We start from the raw sequence: 26169 nt of genomic DNA, 5'->3' as shown, positions 1-26169 counted from the left end.
AGACTGTCTATAAAGGCCAGGAGTTAATAAATCAAGATTAGTTATAAAAATTAAGACAATGATTCAGAAAAATATTTATTTTACTGCATCAATATACAGTGAGAAGGAAACATGCATATAGTGACAACTGTGGTAGAATAAAACTGGCCAGAAGAGTAGTCCACAAAAACAGTTTACTCATCACTTCCTTCAAAAATAATTGTGTGGTCCTCACCTTCCAGCTAACATTTGGGTAGTTGGTACATTGACGATCGCAACCAGAATACCTAGGAATGTTTAATGAAATATAGAGCAATATCAGTCTAAGGCATCAATTAAAGGGCTGCTGAGGCAGTCTGAACTAGAAGTATGATTCCAAGGTGGTGGAGAAACTACGGAGAGGCCAGCTGGCATTCTAAAGTCATTTCTTCCTGGAGGCACTTATCAACAGGAGGCTGAGATTATCTGCCTAGAAAGATGGCCACGCTTGAGAGTGTGGAAAACAGCAACCTTGTGGGCTTTCTTGATGCCTCAGAGAGTAAAGCATCTGCCTGCAATGCAGGAGACCTAGGTTCAAGCCCTGGGTCAGGAAGATCCCACTCCAGTATTCTTGCCTTCAGAATTCCATGGATAGAAGGGCCTGGCAGGCTGCAGTCCAGGGGGTTGAAAAGAGTCCATGGGATTGTAAAGAATCCAGTAGGACTGAGTGACTAACACTTTCACTTTCTGGTACTTGTGGGGACTGGAGGCCTGATGGGGTAATACCCGGTAGAAGAGAGAGGCAAAGAAGGGAATTTGTTACACAGCCACTTTTCCCCAAAAAACACCTGCTAATTTCCAAATCCACATAAGGTAGGAGATAAAAAAAGGCTAAACAGAAAGCCTCAAAAATGCAAATGCGCTGCCTTGACATGTTAGGAAGAAAATTAGATGAGGTCCTGGTGAATACCAAAGCCTCTCATTTGGGACTCCTGGTCCCCAGGACACAAACACAGATAGCTGCCCAAAACTTCTGTCGAGCTTTGCCTCAATTCATTCCCTGACTGGAGTAAGGTACACAACCCCCAACCTATCTGTCCAGTAAGGGAAAGGGTGGCTCCTTATAGAAAGAATACTGTTGGGCTTCAACAATTCTTCACTTACAGTACTAAGAATTCAATTAACAAAAACTACCAGGTGTGCCACAAGACAGGACCAAATAACTAAACATCAAGGAGAAAAAAAGTGTGTTAAACAAAATGAAAACACAGACCCATGGATGACCTAGATACTGGAGTTAGCAGAAAAGGACCTTAATATAATTACTTTAATTATTATAAAGTATGTTTTTTTTAAAAGATGAATGAAATAGATAAAGAGATTTCAACATAAACCTGCAATCTGTAAAAAAAAAAAAAAAATCAAATAATTTTAGAACTGAAAAATATACCTGAAATTAAGAACTCAATATTATAGTTCAACAGAAGATTAGCAAAGCAGAGGACAGGATTAGTAATGGAAAACAGGTCAAAAGATATCCAAAGAGAAGCTCAGGGAAGGAAAATGGATGGAAAATACAAAAAATCATGTGCAATATGTGGGACACAGTGAAAAGGGTCTAACATTTTTCAATACAGTCCCACGAGGATAAGGAAAATAGAAAAATGGGAGGGAGGAGGGACAGGAAGAATACTTACAGAGGAAGCAACTGAGAGTTTTCCAAAACTCATAAGACATCAACCCACAAGATCAAGAAGCTTTGCAAACTGAAGCAACGTAAGTATGAAGAAAATCACACCTAGGCACATCACAGTAAAAAGGAAGTTACATAAAAGAAAAATGACTTGTAGACTGTTAAGTACTGGACTTCTTAAAGATTATAATACTGGTCAACAATCACACAGAGACCATGAACTTAGATGGCTACAGAAATCTTTATCCCTGGGGCAAAGACCTACTTCACATGGAAAGGAGCTCGTTTCTGGATAAACTAAAAGGATGAGATATATCAACCATTATGCTATAGACTTAACACTAGATATCTCATTTCATCCTGACTTTGAAAAAAAAAAAAAAGATCATGGTGAGCTAAATATCATTATCCCATTTTACAGATTTTTCAGTAAAAACTGATGATCAGAAATTTTAGGTTTTCATTAAGATACACAGTGGATAGAAAGCAAAGCTAAAATTCAAATTCAGTTATGAATGCTCTAACATCAATGCCTCATTTAATATACTACCCCAAACGCCTATGAAAATTACACTACAAATCACAATAGACACCTCCAAGATTTTTATGCCTACAAAAAGCTATAAACTGTGATCAACAGGAAATGTGTAAAATATATTGATTTAGCAGGTACATTGGTTATAGATAGATGGATATTATTCCAACATTTACTGACTTAATACAATACTGCTGCTGTTTAGTCACTAAGTCATGGTCTGACTCTTTTGTGATCCCACAGACTGTAGGTCTGCCAGGCTCCTCTGTCCATGGGCTTTCCTAGGCAAGAATACTAGAGTGGGTTACCGTTTCCTCCTCCAGGGGATCTTCCTGACCCAGGGATCAAACCTCTGTCTCCTGCACTGGCAGGTGGATTCTATACCACTGAGCCACTTGGGAAGCCCTAAAACAACAATAAATATGTGCTATTTAATGGAGTTCCGGTGGGTAAACAATACACAAGTGGCTTCATTGGGTGCCTGAGATTCAAGATCTCTTCTGGGGATGCAGGCAAGATGTGAGTTGGGCATCTGAAGACTTGACTGGGGTCAGAGTAATGATTTCTCAGATGGCTCACTCAAATGGGTAGCAAGTTGGCGCTGGGTGTTGACAGGCGGCTTCAGTCACTGGTCTCCTGGACTTCTCCAAAGGGCTGCATCAATGTCCTTGGATGTGGCAAAGGAGACTTCCCCCAGAGTGAGTGGTGCAAGATAACACACAGTGGAAACCCTAATATTATATACGACCGAGCTTCAGCGGTCACATGCTGTCACTTCTACAGTACTCCTGGATGTTGATCATACAGACCGGCCATGATTCAATGGGAGGGGAGGACATAAAGGCAGGAATAATAAGAGGTGAGAATCACCGGGAGGCATCATGCAGACTAGCTACAAGAGGAGTAATAAAATTTTAAGAGCAATAAACCTAGTTTAATAAAAAAATCAATATTCCATGTCTACTGATGAACTGTCTTAAATTTTCTTCTCCAAGTATATACAAGTTATTAGTTGTTGATTTAGTAAAAAGGTGGTAAAACCAGAGATGGTCTACCTACTAACTTTTTAAGAATAACTCCAAGAACTAATAGCCACAGAAGGAAATAGCATGTGCACAGGTCCTTAAAATAAGCCCTACCCTTCTTTTAAAAACGTGCTAACAATAATCGCCTCAACCCAATGAGTTGTCACATGTCCAAAAAGGATCTGTTGTTAAAATATCAAACAGCTAATTAACCCAGTCTTTAAAAAAATCTAGAAATAGAAAAATTACAAAAAGCAACAAATAAACACTTCTACTTATATATCTAATACAAGCGAGAAAGAGAAATCATTACAAAGTTAACACTAAATGTAGCCAAGGCATGATGTGTGCATTCTGAAGTAAATGCGTTAAATACAAATTGAATCCTGAATGTTAGTCTTTATAATAAGATGCCACATGTTGTTCAAGTCTGGACATCAAATGTGCATCCAATGTGAAAAGTTAATTCTAGCCTCTGGACTATTTTGCATAAAAGCACTCAACCACGGACCATTAGATAAAGTTACTGTAAATAAGGTTTGCCTGTCTTATTCATAAGTGGAAACTAAATAATTTCTCTCACATAAGTATACAAAAAATAAATACTTTCACAGCACAGCTCACTGAAGCATTCGTGCTAGGCTTCAAAAACCATAAATAAAATGAAAACTCCAATATTAGGCACTTGATGTAGCATTTCACGCTTTTCTGACAGGTATCTTTTATGTTAAGTTAAAAGCGGGCTAAAGGTGAATTTTTTAAGGTGTTTTCTGCTTGCTGTAAACAAAGAAAATGGAAAGTGATTCAAAAACACAATTCACAGAGGTTATTCTACTGCTGCAGACTATATATCACATTTTAAATAAAAAACATTTTAAAAATCAGGTAGATTTAATATAGAGTTTCACTGTAAAAAAAAAAAAATTAAACAGAAAAAAAAAGACTTTCATGCAATTTGAACTTCCATAGAAAACAACCCAGTGTTAATAAAAAGCAAATCAATAATTTTTGTTAAATTTTAATAATCTTGCAAGCCTACAAATAAAACCATCAACAGTCTGAGTTGAGATGACAGTTAACTGCGTTTCTATGACAACCTAGAGGAACAGTACAAGTCCTGACTTGCAGTTAAGCGAAGACATGAACAGAGTGACATTTACTCATACAAGAAAAATCTGAAGCTTTTCTTTAAAAAGAATCAATTCCTCAAATAACATGGACTTTCACTAAGTGGATAACACTTTTAATTAAAGACAAGTCCTTTAGATCATCCTGTAGGATTCTAAAACATCTGAAAATAAATTTCTTATCATGGTCATTTTTACTTAGTTTTGAACCGAAAGTGAAAAAGTCGCTTTGGGGACAACAGACTAAGGTAATTACACATTTCTGCCTCAAAAACTATTTAACAATTTGTTACTAACACCACAGGGTAAATGTACATAGAGAAAATCCCATCACTTAGAATTACCTAACCAACAAGAATATCGTACTTTTCACCTGATAATTAAAGTTTTCTGTACAAGAAAAAACTGTTTGGCATTTATAACCAATTTTTCATCCTGTTTTTAACTCTAACCACATCTTTCACACAACAGTACAGTTTATGTACAATGTGACAGTCTAAATGAAGACCTGAATTTTACTTTAAAAAAAAAATGTGTCATATGAACTCAGCGGTTAACAGAAAGATCATTATATCTTCTATGGTTTTTATGAATCTAGAACTCAATTTTATTTCTGGTTATCAGTTCTTTGTTAAAATACAATTTTGTCTTGTTTTGTTTTGTTTTGTTTTTTCCCTTTTTCCACAAAACAATAGTGATATACAAGATGGGTGAGATGAGATGTTTACAAAATCCAAGTTAAGCCAGTGAAAAGTATCACCAGTGGAATGTTCCTAGACAATTTACAATCTCACTCTATGGAGATGCCTTCATCTCAGCTAGACTCACCAATGAGAAAGACCCTGAACCCCTAGGAATTTTAATAAGATGAATGGGTGCGGTGACCTCTTGTCATCAACTACATCTGACCAGGGGCAAATTCCTTTTAATAAATATCCAATGTTTTAAAGCTAGATAAATTAGGGAACACTAACATCCTCAAAAACAAAACAAAATTCTCATTGTCTAAAAAAAAGAGCAGCTTGAACTTCCACAGGAAAAAACCAAGTGTTAATAAAAAGCAAATCAATCATCAGCCATTGGTCTGAAGGTATAAAGGCTTTCCTCCTCTAGAACATTTTCTCAAGAATTATAATTACCATAATTGAAATTATACTGTAAGTCAATCAAAACACATAATTTGAGGTCTCAAAAAATACAACTAACAAATTTTTAAGGAATAGAAGTCTGTACTACAACAGGAATTGTATCAACTTTATTAACAACAATTAATATAGAGAGTTAAGAAATATATATATTATCGTGCATATACATTTATTTGAAACTGTAATGTCACCAATAAAGGACATCTCCACCTATGTCATATTAGTCTTAAACTTTTCCACAAAAAGGGATTTATGATGAGAAAAACTGTACAAAAAAAGAATAACTGTAAGATTCGAAATTTATCAGGAAATATGGATTTTTATTGATTTTGTATTTGTGTCCTTCCCAACTGAATGCCACCTCCTTAAAAGGGCAAATGCAACTATTAACTATTATAGGTTATAGCTCTATTACAAAAGGATGATTTTATTTACACAAAAAGATGACCGTCTGGTAGGAAAGCTGGTTTCATATATCCTTCTAAAATGTCAAAACATATCAAGAAAACTACATAAACAAGCCAAGAGAGTAACTTCTAGTTTCCATTTATAACACAAGGTATTATAGCTGCCTCAATGACCAAACTTTTTAAGAAAGTGACATGAAGATAATGGAATTCATCTACAATAAAACAACTGTGGTCAAAGCTCCCATGATGCCTTTCCATCAGACTGGTGACAGACAAGCAATTACACTCTTATATGAATGCAAATAATGCTGTTAAAGTTTTTTTACTTTCAAGCAATACTGCTATTACTTAAAACATATTAATCAAAAACAAGTAGCTAAAATTAGGAGCTCATAAATGTATTCTAGATGATGTAAGTCTACTTTTTCATATAGATAGAAAATTTCAATGAGCCTACTCATAGGTATACACTATATTTAAAAGCTTAAAGTACATATGGTTAAATAAGTGGTTCTCAACTGGAGGCAATGTTGTTTCCCGGTTCACTCACTTGGCAATGTCTGGGAACATTTTTGTTGTCACAACTGAGTTGGCGGAGAAAATGCTATTGATATCTAGTGGGTAGAGGGCAGGGACGAAGCTAAACATTCTACAATGGATGAGACAATCTTCCAGAACAAAAAATTTCCCCCCCCCCAAATGCCAACAGTGCCAAGGTCAAGAAACCCCGGGTTAAACAAATTTCACAAGATTAAATATTACACCGACCTTAAAATCTGTTTTCAAAGACGATTTGATAAGGAAGGGGAAGGTTCTCAAAATGTCTTACTAGGTGAATAAGTAGGTCATAAAAACCTGCTCTGCACGATCCAAATGTTACTAAAGAAATGCATACACACATGTGGGAGGTAAATGAGAAAAACAAACATCAAAACGGTCATCCTCCTAAGCTTTTTCTTCACATATAGACTGGGAGTGATAACAAGACTTCCATCACAGGGTTGCTGTGAACATTATAGAAGGTGGCAATTAAAAATCACTACTGTGATGGGACTTTCCTGGTGGTCCAGTAGTTAAGACTCTGCACGTTCAATGCAAGGAGTGTGAGTTCGATCTCTGGTTGGGGAACTAAGATCCAGCATACTGCATGGGGCAGCCAGAAAGCTTAAAAAAAAAAAAATTACCATGGCTACTGACAATATTTTCTAAATTTTCTAAATTAATTATTTCATTTATTATAGAATTACTGTATTTTATACATTTTCAAGCCATTATTCAACATTCTTTTCAAAACTTTACATCTACTGAACTAAGACTTGTCTCTCAAAACCACGCTCCTTCCCCTGTCAATACTTTGCCTACAGAAGTGAGAAAAAGTTGAGCCTCTAATAATTGAAGAGGTCTACTTAAGATTCACAAGATATGCAGTCTTCATAAACCCTGGTCTCTCCTTTGCCCTGTAGTATCAGAATTTCATGTTCAATTCAGGGAGGAAAAAAAAATAAGGTGAAGGTTTCCATGCCCTAAGCCACATACCATAAACAGGATCAACTCCCATCATTTATTTTATATTGGGAAAGCGATAAGAATATAGAGAGTGGGGGCGGGGGGAGAGAATGAGAAAAGCAAATAAGCTTTTCATTTCCTTCCAGCCATATGGAATAACCTGATCAATCTTCAAGATATGCCATTCAGGTGGACAATTTCCGCCACTTAATCCAACATAACCCTCTCTTTCTTTCTTCCCAATATCCCATGGTGATCACAAGATCCTTAGAAGCAGGGTTTAGGCCTATTCATTGTTCTGAACTTCACCTAACAAAACTGTGGGTACCTAACAAAGACCAGTGAAAACACAAGTACATCGTAACAGCAGGCAGAGTTTAGTGAGAAGCTTTTCAGAGACATTCTCATTTAGATTTCTACCCAAGAAAATCCAAATCGTAGCATATCAGGGAAAAGGAGAGATTACCTAAATTATGTACAATATTATGTCAAATATTTACAGACACAGCTGGGGGAGGGGTAGGCAGGGGGAGGTACCAAAGAGAGGGAAACAGTAGCAAATAGAAGCAACAACCATAGAGGTCCTGCAAATTCAATTTTAATAAAACACTTCACATTGATTTATAATTTACAGGTTTACTGTTACATTAAAAAGTGCCACAGGTTTTGAGATTATTTTTGTTGGCAAAGGAGATTAAATACCTCTCAAGCATCTTTCTATTGCCCATTTCTTATCCCAGGTGCAAAGGAGCACCTGGCTAGCTACTCAGACCCAAGCCTCTGACAGCTTTTCAAAAATTTCCTTAAAGAAACAGATACAGATAAACTCCCCAAATAGCAATAAAAAATTAAGATAAGCCATTACCAAAATTAAGGAAAAGCAGATACATATGGTGAGTATGAATTTGAACTCATGACACATTTTGACTTGTTTCATGAAAACTTAACCCACCTGAACAAAACGTACAAAGATACTTTAGGCTCTCCCACCAAAGCTCAGTGGACATGAGTTTGAGCAAACTCCAGGAGATAGTGAAGGACAGGGAAGCCTGACATGCTGCAGTCCGTGGGGTCATAAAGAGCTGGACATAACTGAGCGACTGAACCACCACCACCAAAGCTTCATGCTCATGACTCAGAGCCTATCCCACTCGGCAGAGCAGATACCTGCCCCACCCACTAAGGGCTGTTTTTTTCTAGATGGTGACTGCAGTTTTTGCCCACTGTTTCTCCACACCTGCACCTTCAACCCTGGCTACCATCGATTTCCACCTCCCTCCTACAGGCAGAGATTGTTAAAACCCTGACCCCTGAACAGTGCATTACTGGTGGTTTGGGAGTCCCAGCTTTAAGCACTGCAGGACCAAAAAAACACTGGTAGCAGGGAGGTGGGAATTTCAAGTAACCAGAGAACACAAATAAAGGTAAAAGCAAAGATGCATTAAAAAAACAGAAAACTAAATAATTAATAAGTCCAAAGTCTGCGTGTGCGTGCTTAGTCGCTAAGCTGTGTCTGACTCTTTGTGACTCCATGGTCTGTAGCCCACCAGGAAACTCTGTCCATGGGATTTTCCAGTTAAGAATACTAGAGTGGGTTGCCATTTCCTCCTCCATGGGATCTTCCCAACCCAGGGATCAAACCCACCTCTCCTGCATTGCAGGTGGATTCTTTATTGCTAAGCCACCAGGGAAGCATAACTGTAATTATCAAAACCCTTGAAGAAAAGTTTTGAAAGGAAAAAAGAGAAACGAAATAGTTCAGTTATCTGAGGCATGAATGTAAATGTAAAAATTTAAAGCAGAATATCATAAAGCAAACCCTATGAAAATAAAAACAAAAATAAACAAAAGGGACCTAATGAAACTTTAAAGCTTCTGCACAGCAAAGGAAACCATAAACAAAACAAAAAGACAACCATCAAAATGGGAGAAATATTTGCAAAGGAAGCAACTGACAGGGAATTAACTTCCATAGTATACAAAGAGCTCATGCAGCTTAATATAAAAAAAGAAACAATCCAACTAAAAAATAGACATAAGACCTAAAGAAGACATACAGATGGCCAACAAACACGAAAAGATGTGCAGCATCACTAATTATTAGAGAAAAATGCAAATGAAGACTACAATAAGGTACCACCTCATACCCATCAGAATGTCTAGCATCAAAAATTCTACAAACAATAAATGTATGAAGGGAACTCAGCTACACTGTTGGTGGGAATGTAAACTGATACAACTGCTATGGAGAAAAGCATGGAGATCCCTCAAAATACTAACCATCACATGACCGAGCAATCTCACGGCTACGCATACACCTGGAGAAAACCGTAATTCAGAAAGGTACACACACCCCAGTGTTCACTGCAGCACTGTTTACAATAGCCGGCCATGGAAGCAACCTAAATGTCCATCAACTGAGGAATAGATAGAGAGGATACGGTACACATATACAATGGAATGTTACTCGGCCCTAAAAAGGGACAAAATCGTACCATTTACACAGATGTGGATGGACCTAGAGAATGTTATGCAGAGTGAAGTGAAAAAGAGAAAAATATTAAGTATTAGTGCAAATATGTGGAAACTAGAAAAATGGTATAGATGAACTTATTTGCAAAACAGAAACAGAGACACAGACGTAGAGAACAAACGTATTGATACCAAAGGGGAGACGGGAGTGGGATGACTTGGGAGACTAGGATGGACACACTGATACACACTTCTACATGTTAAATAGATAACTAGGGAGAACCTACTGTACCTACACAGGGAACTCAATTCAATGCTCTGTGGTGACCTAAACAGGAAGGAAATTCAAGAAAAAGGATATATGTATGTGTGTGGCTGATCCACTGTGCTGCACATCAGAAACTAACACAACATTGTAAAGCAATTATACTCCAAATTTTTATTTTTATCCTTATGCTATTTTTAAGCTTCCAGACTCTTAACTCCTACCTGTTCTTTATTCTTGTTTTGATAACTATTTCCAAATGTGTGTATATGTATTGCCTTGAGATTTTATATTTCATTTGAATTCAGCTTCTTCTAAATTACTTTTGTGGTTGTTTGCAATTCTTTAAAAAAATTTTTTTTTTAAGATTTGGAGACCAGGAAAAAAAAAAAAGCAAACTCTACATATATTAATAGAAAACTTAGTGGTGGGTGGGCCTCACCGAATCAGTTGAAGGTCTAAATAAACCCTCCCACTGAGTAAAAACATTCTTCCTAATAGCCTTCCAAGTGAGTGACTTTTTTCTTGTCTTAGGATTTGAACTGAAACATTGGCTCTTTCTGAGTGTCCAGCTTGCTGACTCACCCTGAAGGTCTTGGGACTTGCCAGATCCATAATCACACAAGTCAGTTCCTTACAATAAATCTTTCTCTCTCTCTCTCTCTCTCTCTGATCCTATTGGTCTCTCTCAGATCCTCCTGAATCTCTCTCAAATTGATCCCTCTTTTCTCCCATACCCTCCCCAGTTCCTGTTGGTCCTAAACATAGCCCATTGGTTCTGTTTCTTTAGAGAACCCTGTCTTGCTAAGACAGAGAGAGTTGGCCTGGCCTGTAGATATGCCTCAAGGGCACTTTACAAAGGCTCAGAAGACTCATGGCACAAACTCCCACTATGACACATATTTTCCAAGGAGTTATTCAAATAGAAAGCAAAAAATCTAGGAGATGTTGTAACAGATGAGAAAGAAGGATGACCAAAAAATATCTTGGTAGAGATTTCCCTGGAGGTCCAGTTAGTAAGAACCTGCATTTCCAATGCAGGGGATATGGGTTCAATCCCTGATCAGGGAGCTAAGATCCCACATGCTATGTAGTGGAGTCAAGGAAAAAAAAAATCTTGGTAAAGTTCACTAATGTTCAGTTCAGTTTCAGTTCAGTTGCTCAGTCGTGTTCAACTCTTTGTGACCCCATGAACCACAGCATGCCAGGACTCCCTGTCCATCACCAACTCCCGGAGTTTACCCAAACTCATGTCCATGGAGTTGGTGATGCCATCCAACCATCTCATCCTCTGTTGTCCCCTTCTCCTCCTGCCCTCAATCTTCCCCAGCCTCAGGGTCTTTTCAAATGAGTCAGCTCTCCACATCAGGTGGCCAAAGTATTGGAGTTTCAGTTTCAATATCAGTCCTTCCAATGAACACCCAGGATTGATCTCCTTTAGGATGGACTGGTTGGACCTCCTTGCAGTCCAAGGGACTCTCAAGAGACTTCTCCAACACCACAGTTCAAAAGCATCAATTCTTTGGTGCTCAGCTTTCTTTACAGTCCAACTCTCAATCCATACATCACTAATGTTACTTGTTAACAAAGGACAAGGGAAGAAAGGAAAGAAATCATTTAAAAACCTACTGGAATTCATAATCAAGTGGCCAATCACAAAATAAGTCAAAATAAAGTTTTCTTATGCCAGTTCCACCATACACAGTCCTAATGTACTGGGCAACGTAGTTAAAACCTCAGTTACTTCATCTTTCATGAAAGGAGGAGGAGAATATGTACCTTACAGAATTGCTGTAAGAATCAAAAGTAATAAATGTATGCAAAGCACAGTATCAGGTATGCATCCAGTGAATGTAAGTTATGTTACCAATATTTGTAGTATAGCCCCCAAATTTAAACTGTGTAATTCATATCGTCCCTTTTGAGTTTATTTCCAGATATAAAACTGAACAAACATGTCTTTTCTTTTCTTTAAACTTTTTATTTTGTATTAGGGTATAGTTGATTAACAATGTAGTGGCAGTTTCAGATGAATGGTGAAGGGACTCAGTCATACATATACATGTTTCCCTTCTTCCCCAAATCCCCCTCCCATCCAGGCTGGCACATACCACTGAGCAGAGTTCCATGCGCTATACAATAGATCCTTGTTGGTTATCAATTTTAAATGTAGCAGTGTGCATGACCTTCCCAAAGTCCCTAACTACCCTTTCCCCCTGACAACCATTAGTTTGTTTTCTAAGTCTGTCTCTCTTTTCCGTAAGTTCATCTGTATCATTTCTTTTTAGATTCCACATTTAAAGGATGTCACATGATATTTCTCCTCCTCTGTCTGACTTCAGGCAATGTAACACTCTCTAGGTTCATCCATGTTGCTGCAAATGGCATTATTTCATTCTTAATGGCTGACTAATACTTCCATTATACATACACACACCCACACACCGCCACATCTTCTTTAACCATTTCTTTGTTGATGGAGATTTAGGTTCTTTCCATGTCTTGGCTATTGTTAAGCAGTGCTGCAGTGAACACTGAGGTGCATGTATCTTTTTGAATCATGTTTTTCTCTAGGTATATGTGCAGGGATGGGATTGCAGGGTCATATGGTAGCTCTATTTTTAGTTTTTTAAGGAACCTCCATACTGTTCTTCATAATGGCTGCACCAATTTACATTCCCACCAACAGATTCCCTTCTCTCCACACCTTCTCCAGCATTTGTTGTTTGTGGAATTTTTGATGACAGTCATTCTGACAGGCAGGAGGTTATATCTCATTGTAATTTTGATTTGCATTTCTCTGATAACTAACAATGCTGAACATCTTTTCATGTGGCTATTGGCCATTTGCATGTCCTCTTTGAAGAGATGTCTATTCAGGTCTTCTGCCCATTTTTTGAGTGGGTTGTTTGTTTTGATGCTGTTACGAGTCAGAAACTGTTTATAAATTTTGAACACTCATCCCTTATCAGTCACATCATTTGTATTTTCTCCCAATCTGTGGGTTGTCTTTTCATTTGTTTATTATTTCCTTTGCTTTGCAAAAGCTTTTAAGTAGGTCCCATTTGTTTATTTTTGTTTTTATTTCAATTATTCAGGGAGATGGATTGAAAAAAATTTTGCAGAGATTTAAGTCAGAGTGTTCTGCCTATGTTTTCCTTTAAGGGTTTTATAGTGTCTGGTCTCACATATAGGTCTTTAACCCATTTTGAGCTCATTTTTGTGTATGGAGTTAAAGCACAGTATCAGGTATGTATCCAGTGAATCAGTTACTAAAAACATTATTATTTGTATTACAGTTCCCAAATTTAAACTGTGTAATTCATATTCTCCCTTTTAAGTTTATTTCCAGACATAAAATTGAATAAACATAACATTTCCAATTTAATTACCTCTTTGCTGTACACTGTTTACAAAAAATGAAGATGTATTACTGTTGAGTTGGTCACATCATTTCAAAAATGTTTTCAATCATATCTAAGTGTGAATCCTGTTATTAGGAAAGTAAAAGGAAATGCTACAGTCCCCTCCTTATTAAGCCAACAGTCACTCCTGGATGCTTATAAAGATCAAAAGTAACTCATCCCAGGTCAAGTATCTCAAAAATGCCCAACCACTGATGGAAATGATGACGACAGACTAAAATTTTAAGGTTTATACAGGGTTTCCTCACTCCCAACCTTCTGATACTATTTCGAGAGATTTATTTACTCCACCGAGGCCTTTGGAGAAGAAAGCCATATTCAAAGGAAAGAAATATGACAACATGTATGTCTGTAAATCACTGTATTTAAAAATGGTTGTACTCAAACTGAAATAGCTCACGGATGATAAGAAATCTACATGTTACTTAGATTTGTGATAGCATTTCTTGAGTCTGCACAGAAAAGAATACCTTAAAGCCTTGACAGGGTAATATCGGGCCCTAATTGCCAAGTAGAATTATCATTTAAACAACATTCTTGAGCAATTATCAGAAAAGATAAGTTTTTATAAATACAGCTCTGACAGTAATAGTAATTTAAATACAACCGTTTTCCGTATGTTCTCCCTTGCCAGATGTATTTACTGCCCAAATTCTGAGAATAAAGACTAATGAAAAGTGCTAAGGGAATAAGATCATACAATCACATTATTTACTGCGTTAGTTTGCCATTGCTACTGTAACAAATTACCATAAACTCAGAGGCTTGAAACAACACTAATTTGTTGTCTTACAACCCAGTACAGACCTCAACAGACCTCAATACAGACCCCATGGGGCTAAAATCAAGATGATAGCAGGAAACCTCTCTCTGGAGGCTCTAGGCGAAAATCTGGTCCCTCGTCTTCCCATCTTCTGGAGGCCACCTGCATTCCTTGGTGGTGGGTTCCCCCCTCTCTCCTCCTTCAAAGCCAGCAAGAGTAGGTTGAGTCCTACTCAGAGTAACATAACATCATTCTGACCTTCTCTACCTCTCTCTTCCACCTGTAAGGACCTTGTGACTACACTGATCCCCACCTGGATAATATCCCTATCTTAAAGTCAGCTGATAAGGAACCTAATTCCCTTTGCCATATTACATAACATGTTCATAGCTTCCAGAAATTAGGATGAAGATTTCCATTATTCTAGCTACCATTATTCTATTACTGAGAACAATAAAAGGATCAGAGGTAATAAAAATGATGATGGGCTATGGTGCTAAATCCCCTAAGCCAAACCCCAAACTAAAAAAGAGTTCTCATTACCTGTCCCTAAATTAAAATCACAATCCTCTTGAAGACACGGGGTGGGATAAAACAGATCTCAGCTTGAGTCAGGAGGTCAGAGTTGATCACTGCTACTTGTTTTTGGCAAAGGGACTTCTCAAATCCCTGGTTTCACCATCTTCTAAATAACGATACAGTGCCAGTTTTATATAACTGTTGTGAAGATAAATTCATTTGTTCATTTACAAGCACCTGGCTGGTAAAAACTTGGCAATAGGGTCCTTGCCTTCTGGAAAGTAGCTGGCATACAGCTGGACAAAAATAACAAAACAGCAGCAGCATGCTTACTGAACACATTTTAATGACAGGCAAAAACAGTCACTAAAGAGATGTGTCTTTTATGAGCATTCTAAATATCAACATTTTGTAATACATAAGCTAAGAATTTTTCTGAGCAGAGACATTTTGCCAACTAATCTTTCTTGGGCCCATTCCAGGTAGGTTCCAACGCCACCTCCCCACTACGAGCCACCATGACTGCTCTTACAAGGATCACACCAAAGGGCTCACCTTTACAGCCCCAAGGGTGAAGCCGCAGACCTCATCTTATTCCTCTTCCAAGCAGTATCTGGTGTAACTGACCATATTCTTTCTGCCGAGGCATTCCTCCCTTGGCCTCCGGGACACTGCTTTCTAGTGCTCTACTGCTACTTCACTGGTCACTCCTTCTCAATCCCTTTTGAAGATTTCTCTTCATATACCAGATCTCTAAAAAGTCAGAGGACCCCTAGGTCCAGACATCAGGTCTCTTACCTATCTGTCCTCATGCCCTAAGAGCTCTCATTCAGTTTCAGTTTTAAATACCCCATCCAGATGTTGATCTAAAGATTCTTATCTTCAGCCCAGATCCACACTAGTCTTTTTTTATCCAACTGCCTACTTGACATTTGCCCTTGGATGTCCAATTGATATCTCCAACTTAAAATACCCCAAATGGAATTTCTGATTTACCCACCCTGCCCAACTACCACCATCACCACCAACTCACCCTGAGCAACAAAACCAGTACTATCTAGAGACTTCCCCAATCTTCATTAACAAGAGCTACATCATTCTAGCTATTCATCCTTCATTCCTCTCTCACTCACACCTCCATGTCCTGGTTAAGAAATCCATTGGCTCTACTTCAAAAAATACACGAGGGACTTTCCTGGTGGTCCAGTGGCTAAAACTCTGCACTCCCAACACAGGGTGCCCAGGTTCGATCCCTGGTCAGGGAACTAGATCCCACATGCTGCAACTAAGAGTTTGTATGAAAGTAAAAGTGACAGTTGGATGGACTGTAGCCCACCAGGCTCCTCTGTCCATGGAATTCTCCAGGCAAGAATACTGGAATGGGTAGTCATTTCCTTCTCCAGGGGATCTGCCCGACCCAGGGATCGAACCTGGATCTCCTGCACTACAGGCAGATTCTTCACCGTCTGAGCCACCAGAGAAGCCCCAAGAGTTCACATGCCACAACTCTCACATGCTACAACTAAAGACCCTGTATGCCACAACTAAGACCTGGCACAGTCAAATAAATACTTAAATAAATTAGTATTAATAAAATAAAAATAAAGAACCATTGAATGTTTTTTAAAAATACCCTAATCTACATCACCTCTAGGTAGAATTTTGCCAAAACCTCCTAACTGGTCTTGCTGCTTCCTACTTGCCACCACTCCCTGACTTCTTTCAAACATCATACAAAGTGATCTTACTAAAACAATGACCCTCCAATGGTTTCCCGTTTTACAGTAAAAACCAAAGTCCATAAGCTGACTTCAGACTCGAGCTCTTGGCCATGCGTTTCTCAGACAAGACTTCCTTCCATCCTGCTTCAGCCCAGCTCATATCCTCTAGGACCTCTATCATGACCCAACTTGTAGGTACCGTATTTGTTCTTCCTTTTACCGAGGAGACCTTTCCCTTGAATATTTATTTAAATGCCACGTTATCAGAGAGGCCTCCCCTGACTGCCCAGGATAAAACAACAGCCCTCAGCCCACTTCACAGCCCACTTATCCAATGTTATTTTATTTTTATTCACCATATTTATTATTACTTGATATATATGTTTTTGTTGTCTGCCTCCTTTATCAAGTGCTGGTGTATCCTAGCATCCAAAACATACTACTACTCAAACATTTGTTGAATAAAGAAAATAATCAATCCATCTTGGCTGTCTAAAATAACTTATTCTCCTTAGGTAGTAAAATTATAAATTCTGTCCAAATATGTATCATACCAGAAAGTCATGTTCATCTTCCCAATTGCTAACAAGTGTCAGAAACACAGATTCACAAATCTTGCATCTGGAAAGTTTCTACTAAGTTTCCAAATGTATAATTTTTATAATATATGCTTCACAGAGAATGTTTATCCTTGCCTGAATGATGCAATAATCAGCAGAACCTGTTAATATTAATAGCTCATTAAATGAAAAAGCAAAATTTTAATCCAAGGGCTATTTGGCAGGATATATTATAATCCCATGCTCCATTTCTCACACCAATCAATCTCATAACAAGGCACATTACCATTTTAGTTACTAGTTGTGACAATTTGTTTATTAAAATTAATAGATGTAAAGAACCAATTTAAGTTTCAATAAATGATTCACAATGTTCTACCCACCAGGTTAAATACTTTTTGTGTGATGCATTTTGATTTAAAAAACCTATCTGCTGATTTCTCCCAAGGACTGGTTTTCATGTCAACAAGCTGAAAAAAAATTCTCCTTGTGGTGGATGTCCCAGAAGGTGCATTTAAAATTAATTCCTCATTCAACATAAACTATGTATAGGTTTATTTTAAGTAGGCTCAGCTACCTGTCAGTCTTTCTGGTTTGTTAAAATTAATTCAGCTAACACATTCAAGGCCTCCGAACTGTGATATCTGCAAGACCTGAGTCAGATCTGAATGGACATCACTTAGAAGGCAGGTTTACTAACAATGGTAACAAAATCATAAGGACAGAAGTGACACTAATTAACAGTTATCACATGCCATGGCCCAGGCACAGGTCAGGTAATTTACAGGCAATTTAAAGAAACACACTATAGGCAGAGTAAGTCTTAGTTTCGCTATTTAGTTGCATTCATAAATAACAAAAGTTCCCTGGAACCCTTACTTAGTAGAAAGCAGACCTCACTACATTCAATTTCCGTTTGGTGCGCTTCTCCTTCCTTGCTATCCCCATTTAGCCTGAGGTTTTCCCTCTTGTTATTCTCTTCTTGCTGTGCAAGTTTAATCTTGAACGGTTAGGCTAACAATTTGATGCTTCTATTGCAAAGTTCTTTGTACAACCCAATAAACTCCTCCAAAAAGGTGGAATAAACTTCCAAATAAACAATACACCAAGAACCTATTCAAAGCAGGGTTTAAAAAATACATATCTCCATGAAGCAGAACAGCCTGTTTCCAGCTTTATAAACAAAGTTTTCCACAGCACATTATACCTGGTCCACAAATAGGAAAGACCTTATTTCTGTACTGTTAATACCTCAATTTCCTTTTCCTTCACCACTGATTCTACTCAGAAATAAATCTATGGTGTGTCAAGCTACTATAATTTTGGAACTGTTTGTTACTGCAGCATCCTGACTAATATAGGACTGCAGTCAATATTAAATAATCCATGTAAAGCAAGGAGCATGACACATGGAAGTCATAAGTGAACTTGAAAAAAAAAATGGAAGTAATTAATGATTCTTCATGATTTAAATACTGCCTTCCATTAAAATGTCTAAGAACAAAATGAATCAGGTGTTGGAATTATCTGGCAAAGATTTTTAAAGCAGCCATCAAAAAAGTGCTTCAACAAGCAATTATAAATTCTCTTGAAACAAATGGAACAACAGACTCTTTCAGCAAAGAAACAAGCTATTTTAAAAAATGAGAATTTTAGAACTGGAAAATATAATACCCAAAAGAAATAACTCAAAGTTTGGGTTCAACAGTAGAGATGACAGGACAAAACTAATGAACTTAGGGATCAATCAACAGAAGTTACCCAATCTGAACAACACAGAGAAAATAGACTGAAGAAAATGAATGGTCTCAGGGCCCTGTGAACAATAACAAAAGGACTAACATTCATATTACCAAAGTCCCAGAAGGAGAAGAGAATAAAACTGAAAAAGTATCTGAAGAAATAATGATTGAACTTTTTCCAAATTTGGTGAAGGATATAAACCTACAGATTCAATTAGCTAAACAAATTTCAAAGAAGAGAAGTGAAAGAAATCCACTCAAAGAGACATCCTAATTAAATTTCTAAATACTAACATTAAAAAAAAATCTTGCAAGCAGCCGGGGAAACATGACACATGACTTATGGGGGAGCACCAATTCAAACAACAGATTTCTCATTTGAAATGACAGAGGCCAGAAGGCAGTGGCACATAATTTCTCAAGTTCTAAAAGTAAACAACTATCAACCACAAATGCTCTATCTGATGAAAACATCCCCCCAAAATGAAAGGGAAATAAAGACATTCTCAGATGAAGAAAGACTAAAAGAATTTGTGTCTTGCAAATCTATCCCTAAAGAATGGGCTAAAGAAAGTTTTCTAAACAGGAAGGAATAGAAGATAGAAGTTAACAGAAAAAGGTTTAGGACTTTAAAAAGAAAACATAAAAATGGGTGATAGTAGGGGTAAACATAGCAGATTATCCCTCTTTTCATAAGCTTCTTAAAGCATATTTGATATTTGAATTAAAATGTCTAATACCAATTGATAAGCTCAATGAACATGAAACGTATTTAAGACAACCGTACTTTAAAAATGGGAAGTAAGGTTTCCACATATGACTAGAAGTATTACAATGTTGGGGATACCAGTAGACTGTGAGCAGTTACATATGCACATTTTAACACAAAGAGCAACCCTTAAGAAAATCACACAAAGTAATGTATTCAAAAATACTGTTATAAATAAATCAACGCAGAGTTTCAGGAAAATGTTCACGCAACTCACTGACAGGGAAGAAGAGAGAAACAAGAGAAATGAAAAACAGGAACAAACAGAAAACAAAAAATGGCAGCCTTAAGCCCTGATGTGTCAATAACTGCCTTCACTGTGAATGTTCTCACCATACCAGGGAGAGACAAGAGTGGCAGAGCAGGAGAAAGTCAATCTCAAAAGATAAACACACTGTGTGGTTCCATCCATATGTAGTATACTTGAAATGACAAACATACAGAGATGGAGAGCCGAACAGTGGCTGCCAGGCATGCGGGTAGGGGAGGCAGTGGCTGTGACTTAAGAGGGGACTTGTTTTCACCCTGTGATGAGTGATTCATATCGTGACAGCACTGGTGGTCACACGAATCTTCACATGTGATAACAGTGCACACAGTCAAATATACACTTACACACACGAACGCACGTAAAACTGGTGAAATCTGATTAAGGTTTGTAGACTGCACCAATAGCAGTCTCATAGCATATCACATCTGACTGTGCAATATCAGTCACCCAAGATGTTAGTGTTTCAGAACTAGGTAGGCGGTATAAAGAATCTCTCTGTATTACTTCTTGTGTCGGCATGTGAATCTACTATTATCTCAGAATTTAACACTTTAAAAAAAAAATCTCAGGAAAAAAAAATGTTTAATAGAATATAAACTATTCTGGTCTTATATAAAATCTTGAAAAAACAGAGGCCAAGAAATAAACCAAAGTGTTCCTCTAATTCCCCTGTTTGAGTTTGAGGTAGGAAAGAAAGGACAGTTTTATGTCAGGTTCCATACCTTTGCAACCCAAAAGTTCTGTAACAGCAATTGCTATGGACTTTTCTAACATGTCTAGACACTAACATGTTTTGTTAAAAAGGAATACTTGTATTGTTTTGTTAAGTATATAAAGTAATGCATAGACACATAAGTGTTAGTTGCTCAGTCATGTGTGACTCTTTAGAACCCCATGGACTGACTGTAGCTCGCCAGGCTCTTCTGTCCATGGAATTCTCCAGGTAAGAATACTGGAGTGGAGAGCTATTCCCTTCTCCAGGGGATCTTCCTGACCCAGGGATCGAACCCAGGTCTTCTTCACTGCAGCCAGATTCTTTACCATCTGAGCCATCAGGGTAGTCCCACAGGTAATACATGTTTGTTATAAAAAATTTAGAAAAATGAAGAAGACAGATTATAACAGTAAATGAGAGTCACATGACCCAGCGATAAAATGGCCTTGTAGTATTTTTCTCTATGATCATATGTGCACTTTGGAAGCTGAAGAGAAACTGGATTATACTCTGAATCAGCAATCAGCAAATTACAGTCCATGGCCAAATCCAGCCAGATGCCTGGTTTTGTACAATCTACAAACTAAGAAGGGCTTTTACATTTTTATATGGTTACATACCTACATAATATCTTCAATATTGTCTCTCAGATTACAAAGCTTTAAGTATTTACTATCTAAACACTGACCAAGAGTTTGCCAACCAACCCGCATGGTATTTTTGTAAAAAACTTTTCGAAATTATAAAGATAATACAATTCCTTATTTCTAGATATTTAGCCTGTTTCCAAATTTTTATAATTCAAAGTTGTAATGAACATTCTTGAAGCTAAATTTCTGTTAATTATGTAACTCATAATTAACATTATTTTATATATGATTACTATTCTAAAATAATATATATTTTATGAAAAAACAGGAATTTTATCAAAATTATTAATGTCATACATACATGAGCTAGACAATCCTTGTTATCCAGAATAAAAAATAAGTTCAAAGATTCTGAAATCAGTATCTTACCCCACTAGCTGAATAAGCCAAAATCTGTAACATCATCCAAAATATCATACCTATACGACAGTAGCCATCCATCCTTAAAAACTGAAAAGGTCTTTGAGCTTCAAGATGAGAATGAAATCTTTTTGAAGATAATATACTTTTCTGTTAAACTTTACAAGAGAAACATTGTCTAAAAAACAGTCTGGCTCATCATATCAACATGGAAAAAACAGATGACTGTAGATTAAAAGCAAAAAAATCCCAGATATGAGGATCAGTTTATTTATCCTCCAAATTTTCCATTAATTATTAACATGATCCCAAGACCCCTAACTATGTAGCTTTACTTCCTATCCTGGTTGTAACCTGGCTTTGAATTTCTACTTTAAGTGTAAAGAACAAGTTAAAATTCTTAAAGATTGACATCTTGACAAATATACCACCTTCAATTATTTTAATTATACTCCACACCTCAAATTCATTTCATTTGGCTGCAGTTTTCAAGATTAGTGAAAAATATACTGATAGGTCTGAGTATTCAGTGTTATTTTCTCAAACACATTAAAATAAGAACTTTGAAGAAAACACTGGATTTGACAAAGATTTCTTGGATATGACACCAAGAGCACAAGAAACAAAAGTAAAAAGGGATAACTGGATTACATCCAAATTAAAAATGCCTATATATCAAAAGATAGACTCAAGAGAATGAAATAGCAACCAACTTATGGAATGGGAGAAAATATTTAAATATCTGCATATCGTATAATTAAAAAGGGATACACATAATAATATATATTCTTTATATATTACCAATATCTTTTATATACAGAGATATGGATGTAAGTAGGGCTTTCCAGGTGGCGCAGTGGTAAAGAATGCAGAAGACACAAGAGACCCAAGGTTCAATCCCTGGGTCGGGAAGATCCCCTGGAGTATGAAATGGCAATCCACTCCAATATTCTTGGGTGGAAAATCCCATGGACAGAGGAACCTGGCAGGCTACCATCCATGGGGTTGCAGTCAGGTGTGACTGAGCACCCACGCGTGCGCGCACACACACACACACACACACACAGAGATACAGGTAAATCACTTATAACTCCACAAATCTATACCTACCTACCTACCTAGCTATCCATCTGTCCTATCCACAGGTTGTTGTTATATTTATAGCTACTGAATAAGGCATTAATATCCAGGTATCCATCTGATATCCTTATCTACACCTGAAAAGGGTTAATATTCAGACTATATAAAGAATTCAATTCAACAAAAAAAAACCAAACAACTCCATCAGAAAATGGGCAAAGAACCTGGCCATATCTCCAAAGATACACAAATGGCCCACAAGCATATGAAAAGATGCTTAACATCACACATTTTTGGAGAAATACAAATCAAACAACAATAAGATATCTCCTCACACCTGTCAAGATAGCTACTATCAAAAACAAAGAGGAAAATAAGTGTTGGTGGAGAAAAGTTCCAGAAACAGGTTGCCCAACAATGTGAATAAACTTAATGATACTGAACTGTATACTTAAAAATGGCTAAGATGGTATATTTTGTCTTATGTGTATTTTACAACTAAAAATTTAAAAATTAAAAGTTAATAAAAGAACTTCAGAGTAACCTAACACTGTGGTTTTCCTATAATGTGAAAGTCCAGTTTATATGAAATGCAGCATTTCATAAAGTGGTAGAAAAATAAATTACTACACTACATGGTTGAAAACACTAAGTATTGTTCACAAAATTGGAAATCACCTGAGCACTTAAACATGCTTCATATTTCCTAAAGGAAACGCCTATATGTACAAAAAGAGAAAGCCTAATTAACAGTCACAAAACCAAATAGGGGGGACTTCGCTGGTGGTCCAGTGGTTAAGACTTTGCATTCCAATTCAGGGGATGCAGGTTCGATCCCTGGTTGGGGAGCTAAGATCCCACATGCATTCCGGCAGAAAAAACAATAACATAAAACAAGCAATATTGTAACAGATTCAATAAAGATTCATAAAAAACATCTTTATTAAAAAAAAAAAAAAAACCAATGGGAAGAAGGGACAAAGGCAGGAAAGGAAGAATAAAGATTCCCTGGGAATCAAGTGGTATGTCAATACCAATACCAATCTTAAAAGTGGAAAGTGGATCAAACTGAGTGAGAAATCCAAGAAAATCTTCTCCAAAGACTGGATTGCAAGCCAACTCACTATAGCTACAATGACTTCATTCAGCTCTACTATCAGCCTGACTATTCTGCTGGTGCATAAACTCACTAGAATCGGTAATATCTGGGATGGTAACCACTTTCCTAGAGCCAGTGTGGGAAGACTCTCCAAGCCCTCAGGTTGAAGCACCAAGCTGTAAAATCAGCCACCAGCACCATAGCTAAAATAGAAGCTGGAGATCACTAATATTCCCAGAGTGCTTCCAATGTGGTAAATGCCAAACATGATGCTTTGCAAACATTGATCTTCTCTAATCCTCACAACAACCATATGAGGTTAGCAGTCACTCCCATTTTTCATATCAGGAAGCCGAAGAATGGAAGACTGACGCGATGTCCAAAGTAACATAGCAAGTATGAAGCACAGCTGAGAGATGAACCCGAGGTACCATCCTGAGAAGGCACCATGGCTGGAAGGCAAGACGACCAAAAGAACCCAGAGTCTGGGGACCAGAATCTGAACCTATTTCTCCCACAAAGCAGCTACAACATTAGACTGTCAGGTTACTTTTTGGGCCTGTTTTCTCGACATTAAAATACCTTTCCTTTCCATTTCATTCTTGAAATGTCGTTAACTTTATTCCTTAACTTTCCAGTTTTTGGTTCATTTCAATTCTGAGATTTTTAAATTTGTGGTTTAAGGTAGTTTTTTTGTGTGCTTGTTTGTTTCAAGATATTCAGCTTATGATGGAGTGTTATGTTGGTGTTCTCTTGGAAAATTTTTGATTTTCACTACTTTTTTATCCTGTAAGCAGTTTTGTATGGATGCTACCATTTCAGATCATTGTTAAATGACTTAGATGTTCCTGGACAGCATAAACAGGTGCTCCCAGGGCGAGGGGAGGTGTTTGGGTGGTTTACTAGGTTTCTTAGTTACACTGGTAAGGGAAGGGCATTTTGTTTGTTGTTAAATTCTGGGCATGGCCCATGATGTGTGGGGCATGTGGGATCTCAGTGCCTCGACCAGGGATCAAACCTGTGCCCTCTGCATGGGCAGTGCTGATTCTTAACCACTGGACCACCAAGGAAGTGCCACATTTTCTTTGCTAAGTCGTGTGGAGAGAAGAGGTAAATCTCCTGATTGTACAATATTGTTTGTTTCTGACACCTTGATATCTCTGCTTTTTCCTTTTCCCTGTACCACCAGACCTCCCAGGGAATGCCTCCCCCTTGTCTGCAGAAGTGGCCCCATCCCAATACTGTACTTTTGGTGTTTCACGAATTTTCAAACTCCTTCCTTTAAATTCTCAACAATCAGTTCTCAGATCCACCAGGCTCAGACCTGTACTCACAACTTCCCCATGTGGGATTGGGCATGACTTCCCCTTGTTTTGTGCCACCACTGGGGCTTGGCCACACTCCCCTTATTTCCATCCCTCTGATCCTCAGCTCCAGTCAATCCAAAGCTGGCTCTATTGGTTTCAAATATTTATTTCCCCACTTATTTTGAAGTTTATAGTGCTCCCTGTTATCTAATTATGTTGGAGGCATGGGTTACGGATTCTTTTGTTTGCTCTCTTTCTGGATCATTTTGTATTTGAAAGATGGGTGGAAAGATTTAGATGGATGCAGCTGCCAACATCCTGCTCACCCTGGAAATGAAATTCCTGGATAGGGCTGCAACACTGTAGGATTCTGAACTGGTGATCCTCAGAACACAGGGTTCTCAGTTAAGTAGAGTTCTCCAAAAGTAAAAACGGTGCTCTGAAATGCTTTCAATGCATTACTGAAAATCAACAATTATTATATCCTATCTATAAGTAAATTCAGTTACACTTTACCGGGATTAAGACAGCATCATAGATGTTTAGTAGTGAAAATGTTAGAAACTACAACTCTATAGAAAAACTACAAATGTATGATGGCATAATATGGAAGATGATCTCTAGAGGAATATGTATAAGACCACCTTTTCTCCCCAAAGCATAAAAGAGATTATCTGTAATATCAGTCCAAATTTAATAATTATATTAAATAGCATGTTGGTGTCGATTTTCAAAAAGCTATCACAGATACTTTTATAGTCCTCTGAGCCAAAGGAAATACTAAAAGGAAAAAAAAAGTAACTATTATTATTAGTCCATCCATAAAACTAATAAGCTAATTGATCAGTGTTATGCTTAAACTTATTTTTTATGCATAGCCTTGAGAAAAAAAATTTTAAAGACTTCCTTTATATATTACTTTTTCTCCTTAAAATACAATCTTTACTACAACTGAGCTCCCTAACAGTTTTTCAGGTAGCTACTTCCCTTTTTATGAAATATCATTTCAGTGATTCAGAAATTATACTAAGGAGCACATCATATTCATTAAA

At 37.3% G+C, this 26169-nt stretch overlaps 1 protein-coding gene across 2 annotated transcripts in view; it reads right to left on the bottom strand.

The window, feature by feature from the left end:
- The window catches only part of VPS41 (VPS41 subunit of HOPS complex), a 197594-nt gene that overhangs the window by 157825 nt on the left and 13600 nt on the right, over positions 1-26169 (bottom strand). The window lies entirely within an intron of this gene.

This window comes from Dama dama, chromosome 18 (genome assembly GCF_033118175.1).
Source record: "Dama dama isolate Ldn47 chromosome 18, ASM3311817v1, whole genome shotgun sequence".
Lineage (NCBI taxonomy): Eukaryota > Metazoa > Chordata > Mammalia > Artiodactyla > Cervidae > Dama > Dama dama.
This window is presented reverse-complemented; position numbering and strand designations above follow the sequence as displayed.